Here is a 14,820-nt window from a genome sequence, read left to right as displayed (position 1 = left end):
TTATGAAACGTTTTACAAGACATTGTTGTCTCCTCTCAAAAAGAAATGGATGAAGCTGAAGTTGGATATTATTTTGAGGTTGATTTAAAATATCCAGAAGAACTTCATCACAAACATAAAGACCTACCTTTTGCCCCTGATTAAAAAAGTCCAAGAAAAGAATGCTTAAGTGATTACCAACAGTCATTTAATATAAAAGGTAAATCTCCAGAAAAACGACTTACTGCATTAAATGATGAAGAAAGTTATGTTTTGCATCAAAGGAACTTGAGACAATATTTATCTGCTGGGTTGAGAGTGAGGAAAATTCATAGGATTTTGAAATTTAAACAGTCATTGCTAAAAGAAGAATAATTGATTTTAATACAAAAAAGGAGAACAGACGCAAAAAACAGATTTTGAGAAAGACTTTTATAAAGTAATGAATAATGCTGTATTTCGAAAGACTATGGAAAATGTTCAGAATCGACAAAACATAAGACTTGCAACATCTTGGAAACAGGCTTCAAAGTTAATTAATAGACCAAGTTTTGAGTGAGCGGAGGTGTTTTCAGATAACTTTTGTGCTGTTCATTTGAAAAAATGAGAGTATTGAAATGAATAAACCTATTTATATGGGAACATCAATTCTTGACTTGTCAAAGTCGTTAACGTATGACTATTACTATAATAATTTAAAATCAAAATATAAGGACAATGTGTCATTGTTATATTATAGGGATACAGATAGTTTTATATTAAAAATTAAGACAAGTGATGTGTATGAGGATATGATTGATAATATATATATATATATATATATATATATATATATATATATATATATATATATATATATATATATATATATATATATATATATATATATATATATATATATATATATATATGATACAAGTAATTATAAGTCAGGTGATGTGTTGTTTTCATCAAAGAATAAAAAGGTTATTGGTAAGTTTAAAGATGAATTGGATGGGAAGGTAATGAGTGAATTTATAGGATTGAGATCAAAGTCTTATGCTTTTACGCATATTGATAATAATAATAATATTGAAAGGTGTGATAAGAAGCTCAAGGGAATAAAGAAAAATATAATCAAGGAAACAATAAACTTTAAACATTATTACAACTGTTTAACCTCAAAGAAGGAATAGTACAGAAAAATGAATACAATAAGAAGTTATAAACATCAATTATATGCAGAAGAGATAAATAAGAAAGCATAAGGAGCTTTTGATAAAATATATATTTTAAAGAATGGAGTTAAGAGTATCCCTTATGGTTATAAGTATAAGTGTTCAGGGGCATCTTTTTACTGATTTATGAATGATAGAACCAAGCAATAACCAAACCAAAGAGTGGAGATGTAATCAGCCTTGGTATTTAAATGGGAAACATAATATAAAGAATGTGAGAAATATCAAATAAGTCTTATTATATTGAAGAAATAACCGGGGTAAAAGTAGATAAAACAAATAAGTGGATAAATTTTATTGCAAATAAGTTGGAGGATGTAAAGAAACAAAAAATATCGTTGAATGGACTGAAAATTTTGATGGTTATCAATTGAACAATGGAAAAACAATTTACTACAATCTCAAAATGATTTGTGGCTCAGGAGGTGGTCAAATAAGAGCATAAAGAGAAGTTTATCATTCCATTTCTGCTCAACAAAGACACTTATACCAAGAACCAAGTTCCAAGTTATTCTTTGTGAATATACTCGATGGAAATGAATGTTATAAGAAAATGAATTATTCCCTAAAGTAGAACATGGGCAAATATTCGTTGGTTTGCTCTTTGAGTGGAATGAAAATATATGGGGTCTTTCACTCAGAGAGTAGTTAATGCATGGAATGGTCTCCCTGGAAAGGCAGTGGCAGCAGAAAAAGTAGATGAGTTTAAATTAGAATTACATAGGTACCTGGAAGTTTTGGAGATAGAGGGGAATGGGGATGTTGATTCGACTTTTCGGTAGTTTGAGTATTGATGGGTGATTGTGAACGGAGTGCTGTTGGTGGGGGTTTTGTCAAGGGGGGTTGTGTGGTTGATGTGTGTTTTTAACCAATATTGCTTTGGCCATTCCCCATAAGGGCCCTAAAAAGCAGGGTAACCCCTCCCCAAGGTAGAACAAACCACAACCATAATTTTTTGGTTTATTGGGATGTCTGAAGTAGGAAATGGATGGTTGTGAAAAAAAAAAATATTGGGGATAGCATGTATTTTGGTCATGATTTGTGTTAGTAGTCTCCAATAATTTGGCGAATGTTGCGAAATCACGAAAATGACTGTTAAACCTGAAATTTTCAACCGATTTGCACAAATAAGGTGTCATTTTATAGGAAATCTGAAAGAGCAGTACATAAGTAGGTTGTGACAGTATTGTTTTGCCTAAAAAATATATATATATATAAAAGTGTGTATGTGTCAAATCCAATTCTGAGGAACATGTTATTAGTCCCTGTTATTTTACCAGTCCTTCTTTGTCTTTGTGGGGCAGAGAAACTCTCATCATTGAATGCAGTACAAGAAAAGCATAATGGATGGTGAACCTCCTGATAAGAAACCTCGTTAGAACACTGAACAATGTATATTGTGCTTCAAATCCCTTACAAAAGGAGGTGCTGTTGTCAAGAATCCACCCCAAGATGGCCTTAGGACTATCATGAATGTATGTAAGAAACTCAAAGATGATGTCTATGAATTATTTTCACCCTTAGAAGACCAAATTCTCTCCAGCGAGATTCAGGTGAGCTTTCACAAACTTTGCCGTGCAAAATATACAAGTTCCTCAAACAATTACATGTATGATGATGCCGCAGGTCCATCTACAAGTCGTCCCTCATTGCGGCAAAGCAGTAGATCACATTCCTCCAATTTCAATATCCATACTCAATGTTTTGTTTGTGGCAAAGGAGACAAGAAATCAGAAAAAAAAATTGACGCCAATTACAACTGGAAGTGGTAAATCCACCAGACAGAGAGTTCTGGAAGCAGCTGCCAAACGAAATGATGAAGAGATTCATACTCGAATGCTTACACATTCAGACCTCTTTGCCTTTGATGCAAAGTATCATCGGAGTTGTTATGGACATTATATCAGTGATCGCAACATTGAAGCAGCATGTTCGAAGGCAGCCACATCTGACAAAGAATAGACTTGTCACGAGAAAGCATTCCACGTTGTTCAGAATGAGCTTGAGAAATAAGTGCTTTCCCAAAAATTGACTGTGACAAGCCTCTCTCTCCTGAAAGAAAAGTATGTCCAAGCATTGGTTGACATAGGGGCGACTGATGCACAACAATATTCGTCCTGGTATTTAAAGACAAAGCTAAAAAAATTATTATGGAAACAGACTAATCTTCGTGCAATGCCGTGAACAATCAGACTTGGTCTGTTCAGGCAACATGACAATTGGTGATGCATTCCAACAAGCATCACACATGGAAACTGATGAAGACATTGAGTTTTCTGATTTACATTCAGCAAAAGATCAGCTTGATGAATATCAGATCTTGCACATGGCAGCAGCAATCCTGAGAAGCCACATGAGTAATATAACTGACAGTGACAACGACATATCTAGTTTTGATCTGGAGCTAGAGGAGTGTGGAAAATTTGTGCCAGATTGTCTGTATGATTTTCTACCATGGTGTGTGAGCAAACAAGCATTTGACTCTGTATCTTGCTTTGCCAATGGTGACTCTCAAACTTGGGAGCTGAAGATCATTGCGATATGCCAAAATATCATTGCTCAGAGTCGGCGAATACGGACACCAATAAGTCTTGGTTTCGGAATCTCTGTGCATCATTTGTTTGGGAGTAAGAAACTGGTTGATCATCTTCATGACTTGGGCTACTCTGTGTCCTACAATGAAGTACGGAGGTTTCTTACGTCAGTTGCACTTGACCAAAAAGGGACAGACGTGTACATTCCTAGTGGACTTCAAAGTGTGAATGACCTTGTTATGGTGGATTCTGCCATTGATAATTTTGACCAAAATGAAGAAACCCTTGATGGCAAATCCACAACCCATGCTATGGCTGCAGTCCTGTACAAGCGCTGCCCAATAGATGCTTCAAAATGTCAAGTAAAACGAGTCAAGGAAAAGTCACTCTCTTCTGCCGATGCACTAACACTCGATGATGACATATGAAGGTAACAATATGTATTTCATCCAGAAGCATCCAGCAGTGTATTGCTGGGGGTGTGAAATTTACATCATTTTGCTTGGTTATTATAACAATAGAGTGACATAATCTTAGAATGTGTTAGTGCGATGCTTTTCTTGATGCTATTTAACCAAGTAGTGTAAGGTGTTGGTTTGCTCTACCAATGTATTTATCATTTCATGTTGTAATGAATGTAATACTTTCCTAACATCTAGTGATCTTGTAGAATATGGTGGTGGGTTGCATGCTTGTCTTTACTGTTTTTAGGTATGTAAAACCTGCACGCAGACCTGAACCAGAGGCCCATATAACAGTTGCTGATGTTCGCCAGAATGTGGACAGTTACAGAGAAGCAAATCAGAAAGACCTCCTATGGCAACTAGCTCGTCTACAGGAACGAGATGCAGAACAGTCAATACTAGCCTGGACTGGGTTTAACTCCATCATCTGTGAGAAGACCATGCCAGTGACTACTATTAGATACATGCCCTTCCTAAGAGCTCCTCCATCAGACCTCTCAACCATTTACACTATCTTATGCAAACTTGTTGATGTATCTGAACATATTGGACAAAATCACATCTTGGTAACTGCTGATATGGCTATATATAGCAAGGCACAGTTGATCCTATGGAACAAACCAGCATATTTCGATGGAAAGGTGACAATGCATGTTGGTGGGATGCATACAACAATGGCTTTACTTGCTAGTTTCGGCAAACTGTTTGGTGATGGTGGTCTTATGGCTTTACCAACTGAGTCATCTGTGTATGCTGAGGCAACAGCAAGACAAATGTTGCAGGGTACACAAGTATCACGTGGCATACGGGGCATCAAAATTGTGTATGAGGCACTCTTCCGAACTTTCTTCAGTTCAATGGTTATGTGGTTAGAACAATCTGGTCGATCGCTTCGCAATGCTGACACTGAAGAGAAGTTCTTTGATCTACGACATGCATGTGGTGTCAAAGACAATGCAGTTGCAATTGATATTGCCAGAGAACTGATGAACAGTCAGTTGCCATAGGTTGCAGAAGTTATTGCAGAATTCTTAGCTATTGGTAGAGAAGAATCAGTTACATTCACATATTGGGCTGATTTTATGGAGGGTGCTCAAGTATTGTTGCGTCTACTCAGAGCAGAGAAGGAAGGCTTGATGGAACTTCATTTAAATGCGATGTGTGAAGCAATTGTTTGGTTTAGGGCTGCAGACAGGCACAATTATGCAAAGTATGTCCCGACGTATGTGGCAGATATGAAACGTCTTGTGGTGAAACATCCAGATGTCTATCGGCATATGTGTGAAGGTGGCCTAGTCGTCAGGTCTGACAAGTACCGATTTAATGCTGTCAGCACCGACTAAGCACAAGAGCAGACAATTAACCGAGAAGGCAAAAGTGAAGGTGGCATTATTGGCCTTACACTTCGGAAGGGAGCGATGACCCGTTGGTTGATGACCAGACATATCACAAGTGAATATGCCAATGCCTTTCAAGTGCTATGCCATGACAAGACGGAGAGAAAGAGAACACAGGAAGAACTGCGAAAGAGCCAGAAAGCAAGGGATGAATCTGATGTGCAGAATGTGGTCAATGTGATTACCAACAGTCAGAACCCATTTGAGATAGACTGTGCCTTCAGAACGGGTAAACATCATCACAGGTCATGTTGCGTCCCCAGAAGTAGCCAAGAGTCTCACTGGATTTCTTGACGAGGGTTGTCAAAAGCACACAGAGTTCATGGAAAAGAGGCTGGCACCAGTATCCAAGTCTGTTTCTTTCTGGAATCCAGAAACATGAAAGAAGATTGTTACCTTTGCAGACATGAAGAAGTCCATTAACATAGATAAGGACACCAAGAAGTTGATGATTGATTCAGAAGTGTTATTTAGAAGGCTTCTGGCTGTGTATGGTCGGGTTGTCAGTGACTAAACAGTCTCCCCCACCAGGATTTCTGGTGAGGAGGGTGTTTGGATATGGACACCCAGCAGGATTAAAAACAAAACCTGTCAAAGGGCAGAGGAGATCCTTGTGAGCCAACGGCCATCCATATTTAGTGCCCAACTGTGTCTGCGGAGGTCCTCCTGCAGTTGGGTTACTTTTTTATTAGGAGGTTGGTGGCAGGATTTGCACTCTGGGTACCGTAAAACCCTTCATTCCGCAAAACACAAAAACACAAAAAAAAAAAAAACCTGAAAACCCACTCCGTTAGAGTACCTCCTGTGCAGCTTCCCTTCGCAGGGCAGCTCACCAGATGACGGGATTGGGACAAAGCCTTCGGGACCCCCAATCTTTGATGAAAGGAGGGAAACCACGGAGTAACTCCCTGGGTCAGATTGCGGGAGAGTGTGTCAGAGTGGTGCTGAGGTGTCGTCCACGAGACAGCGGTCTCCTTGGGTTAACCTGAGGCGGCCCCTTCGGGTGGGTGCCTGGAATGTCCTATCCCTAAAAGAGAATGATCACCTGTCTCTGTTATCATCTGAGCTCAAGCGTTTGGACATCGGTATTGCAGCTCTCTCTGACGTTCGGTGACTGGATTGCGGCGAGATAAAGGTGAGTGGTTACACCTACTATTGGTATTAACCCTGATGGTTACCATACTCAAGGAGTTGCTGTAGCTGTGTCCAATAAGCTGACCCCAATGATATTTGAGGTAACACCGGTCAACGAGCGTATTATGAGACTAAGAATTCGTCACTCATTAGGTGTCATATCCCTGGTCTCTGTCTATGCTCCGACTGAGGCGAGTGACCTCACCGTGAAGGACACATTCTACGCCACGCTCGAGTCTGGTTGATCAGTGCCCCAGAAGAGATACACTTCTCGCCTTGGGGGGATTTCAATGCATCGACTGCAACTGATAGGGATGGCTATGAGACATGTGTTGGTCCCCATGGGTCAGCAACTATGAACCAGAATAGCACTAAGTTCCTTAACTTTGCAAGAAGTCATGGACTTAGGGTGGCCAGTTCATGGTTTCAGCGCCCACAAGCTCATCGCTGGACTTGGTATTCCAACGCTGGCGGTGTGGCAAAGGAGATTGACCATGTCCTCATTGACGGTCGCTGGAGGATGATCCAGAACTGCAGGGTCTACCGGAGTGCTCAATTCCTCAATACTGACCACCGGCTTGTTGTTGCAACTCTAAAGCTGCACCTTAAATCCTGGAGAATGGTCCCATCCCAGCCTTGGCTGGATGTTGGCAAGCTCAAGGATGAGTAGCTGAGGAGTTTGCGAACAGGCTGAGTGGACATTTGGGGTGTCTGGGTGCTTTGGGATGTCCTGAAGAGTTGTGGAATGCCTTCAAGACCACCGTCCTTGATGTTGCCGGTGGATGTCTTGGAACTCACCGCAGGGCAAAGAAGAATTTTGTCTCTCAAGGGACACTGAATACCATTGACCAGAGTCGCAGGGCCAGGTTGAATGGTAGAGCTGAGCTGTTCAGGGAGCTGAGGCGTAAAACTGTACATGCACTGCGGGTGGACAAGGAGGCCTATGTGCGAGGAATCTGTGAGGGGGTAGAGCATCACCTGTGGACAGGTGATTGTCGTCCCGCTTCCAGGGGAATTCCCGCATTGCGTTCATCCAAGCCCATCCCTCGGAGCACTGCAGTTAGAGCAGAGAGTGGTAAGCTCTTGACAAAGGAGTCTGAAGTGAAGGCCCGCTGGGCCGGTTACTTTGAGCGGTTGTACCAGGCTAATCCCCCAGCTGTTGAGTTGGACATCAAGGGTGTTACTATCCCTGTTGCTGACCCTCCAATAAACTGTGGTTCACCTTCGCTTGTGGAAACATGGGCTGCGGTGAACCGGTTGAAACAGGGTAAAGCTCCAGGGATCCGTGGCATCCATGCTGAACTTCTCAAGGCTGGTGGAAATGCTGCACTCATGTCGTTGCATGCAGTTTTGTGCTCTGCCTGGAACACAGGCATCATCCCAACTGATTGGAAGAGGGGCCTTGTTGTCCCTCTCTGGAAAGGGAAGGGTGATCGCCAAGACTGCAACAATGACCGAGGGGTGACGCTGCTCTCAGTGCCGGGCAAGGTCTTTGCTCGGATAATTATTGATACGGTTTGCCAACATCTGCTTGAGCACCAGCGTCCAGAGCAGTCAGGCTTTACACCAAAGAGGTCAATGATTGACCGTATCCTTGCTCTTCGTGTCCTCACCAAACGCAGACGAGAGTTTCAGCAGGGGCTGCTTGCAGCCTAAGTTGATCTCTGTAAAGCGTTTGATTCAGTGAATCGGGATGCCCTCTGAAGGATTCTTGGTCTTCGTGGGGTGCCACCAAAACTGATCGATCTGATGTCTGAACTCGACTCTGGTGCCAAGAGTGCTGTGAAGTGTGGTGGTACCATTTCTGACTTATTTCCAGTTGTTACTGGAGTTCATCAGGGGTGTGTAATGGCCCCCACACTTTTCAGCACTTGTATGGACTGGACTTTAGGGAGGATGTCGGAAAGATCAAGCTGCGGTGCATCGTTTGGGAATGTCAAGATCTCGGACCTTGATTTCGCAGATGATGCAGTCATCTTTGCGGAGACTTTAGATATCCTTTTGGGGGCTCTCGAGGTGCTGAATGAGGAGTCAGAGCTGCTGGGATTTCGGGTTTCTTGGGTCAAAACTAAGATGCAGGATTTCAATGACATCTTGTATGCTGCTGTCCTGCCTGTGTCTGTTTGTGGTGAGGATGTTGAGGTCGTGGAGAGATTCACTTACCTTGGCAGTGATATTCATGTCTCTGCTGGCTGTGAGTTAGGGGTCAATAGACGTCTGGGTCGGACCTGGGGAGTCATGGATTCACTGGATCATGGGGTGTGGCGCTGCCGGTACCTGTGCGGGAGGACGAAAGTCCGAGTCTTCAGGTCCTTGGTGCTTCCAGTCTTGGACTCTGACCAAGGATCTGAGACGGAGACTTAAGTCCTTTGGTACCAGGTCTCTTCGGAGAATCCTTGGCTATCGCTGGTCAGATTTTGTGTCCAACGAGCGGTTGCTGAGAGAGACTCGAATGATATTTGTTGCCTGCATGGTCCGTGAGCATCAGTTGTGGCTGTATGGACATGTGGCTCGTTTTCCTGACGCTGATCCTGCTCACCAGATTCTCTCAGCGAGGGGGTCTCGTGAGTGGAGGGGGCCAATGGGCCGCCCACGTGCCTCGTGGTTGCAGCAGGTTGACCCGCATCTCAAGGAGATGGGGATGGGCCTGGCATCTGCCTGGGGGAAGGCCAGACGGAGGCCCCTGGAGTACCGGCAGAAAGTGGACGCAGCGACGCGCTGTTCTGGCACATGCTCCCATACCTGACCTGGCTGTGTCAAAACAGCGAAATGTGAACATGGAAACAGTCTTACAGCATGAGCTTGCAGTCATCCCACCTGCCTTGTTCTATGATGGCAACACGAGGAAGTGTGTTAATGCAGATCGAGCCAGTAAACTGGAGTAAACAACAGAGAAAATCCTTGACCTTCCACCATTTGATGGTCAAGGGATTTACATATATGATGGGATGGCACTTCTCCAAGGGATACATGAAACAGTTCAACACTTTCAGGGATATTGCACAGCTTATCTTACGCAAAATTGTTGCCCTGCTCAATAATTCATGGAACATCAAGTCTGTAGTCCTTGGGTTTGATCGTTATGATGTCCCCCATGCTGTCAAATATCAAGAAAGACAATGCAGAGGTGGCACTTCTGCAGTTGCAAGTCATGTAATTGCTCCAGACAGATTTGTGCCACATTTCAGGAATTTCCTAAAGAATTCTGCTAACAAGGCAAACCTTGCAGCATTCATATCACAGTCATTACTAGATGACCCACCTGGACTGATCAATGGCCAGAGTGTAACTCTTGCAGGTGGATTTCCAGAAGCTGAGAGAGTTTTAACCATTGACTCAAATGGAAAAAGAAATCTTCTCCGGCTCTTCAGCACACAAGAAGAAGCAGACACTCTGATGCTTCTTCATGCCATTGACCTAGCATAATCTCATGAAAGGCTGATAGTGAAGTCAGATGATACAGATGTCCTCGTCTTGCTGGTTTACTATCTAAATGAAGGCAAACTGCCAAAGTTAACATACGTGCATTCTGGACACACTGGACAAAGAACAAATAGGGAAAGATTTATACCGGTTCATAGTATCTGTCAAAATGTAGGAGAAAATGTAGCACGTGCCTTACCATCTGCACACGCCCTTACTGGGTGTGATCGCACCAGTAGCCTCTACAAGATTGGCAAGTTTACAGCCTTCAGTAAGCTAGTTCAATATGCAGAGGATCTTCCTGCTCTGAGCACCCTGGGCACAACTCCTGATTTGACAGAAAACCTGCAGGATGCTCGTCGGTACACATTAGCATTGAATGGAAACAAAAAGAAATCCAATCGCAACTTATGTACAACCTTAGATGAGTTACGGTATGAATTTCCTTGCAAGAGTGACAAACCTGCATCAGCATTTCCTCCAACCGAGGATGCTTTCCTTCACCATGTGTTGCGTGCCAAGTCGCAGTTAACTATATGGATGCAATGTGAAGTTTCGAAACCACAACAGTTGAGCCCAATTGGTAATGGCTGGAGATGGGATGAGGACACATCTTCCATGCAACCTGTTTATTATGTGAAAGAGGCTGCACGCATTGATGTCCGAGACCTAACTCACATGTACTGTATGGATGCTGAATGCAAGACTTCACAGAAGTGCCACTGTTTGGCATTAGGATTGCCTTGCACTGACTTCTGTTCATGTCTCGGTATGGAATGTGACAACAAACGTGAAGCCCCTGTTGCTGCAGATGAGAGTGACTTGGACAGTGATGATTTTGATTAAATCTCTTTGTGAATTTCATATTCAGGACCATTTTATGCAGAATGTTTTGTTTAATATATTTGCTAGTTTCAGTGTTAAAGCAAAAAATATTAGTATACAACAAAATGTAAGATAGCATTTCAGAATAAAATTAGTTAGTAAAATCACATTTTTTCAGTTTTGAAAACATAATGATTCAGATTTAGCTTCTGAGATGATCTGAAAGCAACATACTATAACGAATTTGGGAATTTGATTGCACACAACATTCAGGTTCCTTTAGCTCAGATATGTCGATAAGTGCTTGTTCCCTAGATAGTTCACCTTCCATTGTTTAATGGGCAGAAAGATTCAGTGCGCTGTGCGATTCAACTTAATAGTTAGGGATAACTAGATAACTATAACAATTTAATAGTTATATCATAACACAATGGAGATGCCCCTCCCCCTCTTCTGCGAAGAGGAAGAAGAGCCCTCCCGTCCCGTGATTCATGACATCAACAACTCCCTCCCACCCGTGGTTGAGCGGGGGATGGAGCACGAGGGCATGAGTCACGCTGGGAGCGGGAGAGGGGGCGGATAGGAATAAAAAAGGGATACTCTGCTTTGTTCGGGCTGGCTTTCAGTTGAGCTTCGGCTTCTGCTTTGGCATGGCTTGGGTTAGGGAGGAGGCTTTTTGAAGGCTTTCTGCTTTGGAGGCTTTTTTGAGAGCTTTTTGCTTCGGCTTGGCTTTTCAGTAGAGCTTCGGCTTCTGCTTTGGCTTGGCTTGAGTTTGGGAGGAGGCTTTCAAGAGGCTTTGTGAAGGCTTTCTGCTTTGGTTGTTCAGCAGGCCTTCAGGTCCTGCTTGGTTCGAGTGGGTTGGTGGCTCAGGGAGCTTCGGCCTCGGCTTGGGTGGAGACTTTTTGGAGAGCTGCTTTGTTTGGAAGAGAGTTGAGCCGGTTGCTCGTCTCGAGCTGCTGGTGGTGGTTCTTCTTCTTCTTGGTTAGTGGAGCTCTTTGTTCTCCGCTTTGGTTCCCGGCTTGGTGAGACTCATCGGCCTCATCTTGGAGGTGGTTCCTCGGGGAAGCGGCGCATCGACGGGAAGGATCGGCGCCTCGTCTCACCAGCACATGTTGAGAAGTGCGGGAGGATTCGCTGGAGATCGGGAAGGATCGCGGCTCACGGCGATTGGGTCCAGCTCGCTCTCGCTGGAGCCCGGGTCCGAACAACTTGAAGACCACACGAGGTGGAGAGGTTAGAGATAGGTCCTGGGTTTCAGCTCACCTGTCCTCCGAGCTGGAGCCCATTATTAAAGGCCTCAGCCACCATTTAGTGTGTGTGTGTGTGTGTGTGTGTGTGTGTGTGTGTGTGTGTGTGTGTGTGTGTGTGTGTGTGTGTGTGTGTGTGTGTGTGTGTGTGTGTGTGTGTGTGTGTGCGCGCGCGCGCGCGTACGTGTGTCCGTGGGCCCGTCTAATAAGTAGGAAACTGTTAAGCGATTTGTGTGCTGTAAATGTTTGCATTGCATTTCGTATAGCCGGTATAGTTCTGCTCTTACGTGCTTCCCTAGTTCCCCATTATTATTAATAAATACCCCCAATTGTTAAATGTTTTCAGCTTGTCGCGTCGATTCTTTCATTGACTGAGCATTTTGTGTGTTGGGAGTGAGAAAGCCGCTGGTTTGCCGTAAAAGGGGGACATTCGGATCGACGGTTCTCGGCGATTAAGCCGCTCGGAATCGCGCACGGGACAGGCTCGCTTCGGCGGCTTGTTCCGTACGAGTTCCGTCGAGGGTGGAATACCCCGGTAGTTAGATCACGTAGGTATTTAGGTAAATTGAAGATTGGCAATCGACCCTACCCCACGTGGTCTGCCCATTGGCGTATTTCGGTTCTTGCACAAGCACCCGTCTTCCTCGAAGTTATCCGGGCGGCGATCTATATTCCGGGCGATCGGTCGGGCCGACTCGACTTGCGGCTCCGTCAGAGCGGTCGGCTCGCGGCCGACGTACCGGCCCATAACAATACTCTTGATTCTGTACAAAATGACATTTTAATTATGAAAATTGGTTGATTATAATTGAAGATTTAAGTGATTTTTATGATTTTCCGAAACACAAAAATTTCAGGCACTATAATTACAAATTCCACCAAAAATACATGCTATCCCCAATATATTTTTTCACAACCATCCATTTCCTACTTCAGACATCCTAATAAACCAAAAAAATATGGTTGTGCTTTGTTCTACCCTGGGGAGGGGTTACCTATTTTTTTCCCAGCCATGCCACAGCACCAGCCTATGCCACTTCCCCAAGGGGAAGAAAAGGGGAAAAAAAATAAACAAAAACAAAAAATTATTTCATTAAAGGTCCCCTGACATGCCAAAGTACATAAATTTCATTTATATATGTCCTGGAGGAGTTTTTCATCGTGATTTCAGATCTGACAATGTTTTTTCACAATACTCAATCTGCAAAATGTAAAATTAAAAAAAACAAACGTCTTAGGGAATGCCCCTAAAAATTCTCCTGAAAGGGGCGTAACCCACATGACGTCACGTATAGTATGTCAAAGGCTGCACGTAAATTACTCGGGTTGGTGGTCTACGTGATTCTATTGGCTTGCTGTGCATTTCCACATTTTATTGATCGACTCAATCGCTTCGTTCATTTCTGCTTTTAAAAAAAAATCGAACATTTGGTATGGAATAATGGATGGCATGGACTTTGATTTGTCTGGTAGCGACAGTGAGTGCGAGAGAAATGAAGTATTTTGGTCTGAATCAGATGGAGAATTGTCAGATAACGTAGTCGCGGGAGGTGAAGTTCAGGCAGCTGGAAATGAAATTCGGCCTTGCCAGTTCGAGCCCGAAGCAGCACAAGCAGAGGAAAATGGCGATGAAATTCCCAGAGTTCATGATGATCGGGAGGACATCGAAGGAAGACTCGGAAATAACAACTGGTTCGACTAAATCCTATTCTTAATTCAATAATGTAAATTCGACTTGCAGACTGCTCGATATCAAAAATATTTTAGTGAGGTGACTTGAACAGTGCAGCGTAGCGGACATGTTGCTCCACGGCTAATTAATCACAAGTAAGGCCAGCCCATGTCATCGGCCGTATCTCTCCGCGCATAAAACGAAGCAATCTCGCTGTCCGGATACGATGAAAACTTGTGTGCAGAACACACCTTGTGACAGTTGTCTTGAGTAGTCCGATGAATCTGACGTTCTGTTGCATTTTTATTTATTTTATTCCTACTGTCATCATGTAGCACCAGCAGAAAACAATGAAAAAAAGAATAATAAATAAAAGCGACAGCACGTCAGATTTATCGGCCAAGTCGGACGGACGACGGATTTATCGGACTAGTCTAGACCAGTGCCATATATAAAGAGTGTCTGGCCAACTGGCTAGGCAGGCGCCATATTGTATCCCAGCCAGCGTGACGCTGGCTATGCGAGAACATACACGCGGCGCGATATGAACGGGCATTTTCCTTCTTACACAAAAAGTAATGGGAGTTTCGACTTCAAATTTTGAGCTTTGCTCGAAAATAAGTCGCTCTACAAGATGGTGTATTCTGGATGCTGATAAACCCACCCCAAAATAACTGAGGTGGCATAATACCGCAAGTCGCATACTGAGGACGGACTAATCTATTTCTTGACTGTACAAGATTTCTTGCCTGAATCTATGGAAACCTGTGTATCGCACGAACTGCAGAGGCTAGAAATCTAGCGCAAAATTGACCAGTTCAGGAAAGCCAACCATGGTTCGGAGAGCTCCTCAGGATGAATTAAAATAAACATGACCCAGAATTACAGAGTACAAGGTTCATAAAACACCAAAACGAAAAAGTACGGT

Source organism: Eptatretus burgeri, chromosome 1 (genome assembly GCF_056783735.1).
Source record: "Eptatretus burgeri isolate ZD-2024b chromosome 1, Ebu_testis_v1, whole genome shotgun sequence".
Classification (NCBI taxonomy): Eukaryota; Metazoa; Chordata; class Myxini; order Myxiniformes; family Myxinidae; genus Eptatretus; species Eptatretus burgeri.
Note: the sequence above shows the minus strand (reverse complement) of the source record.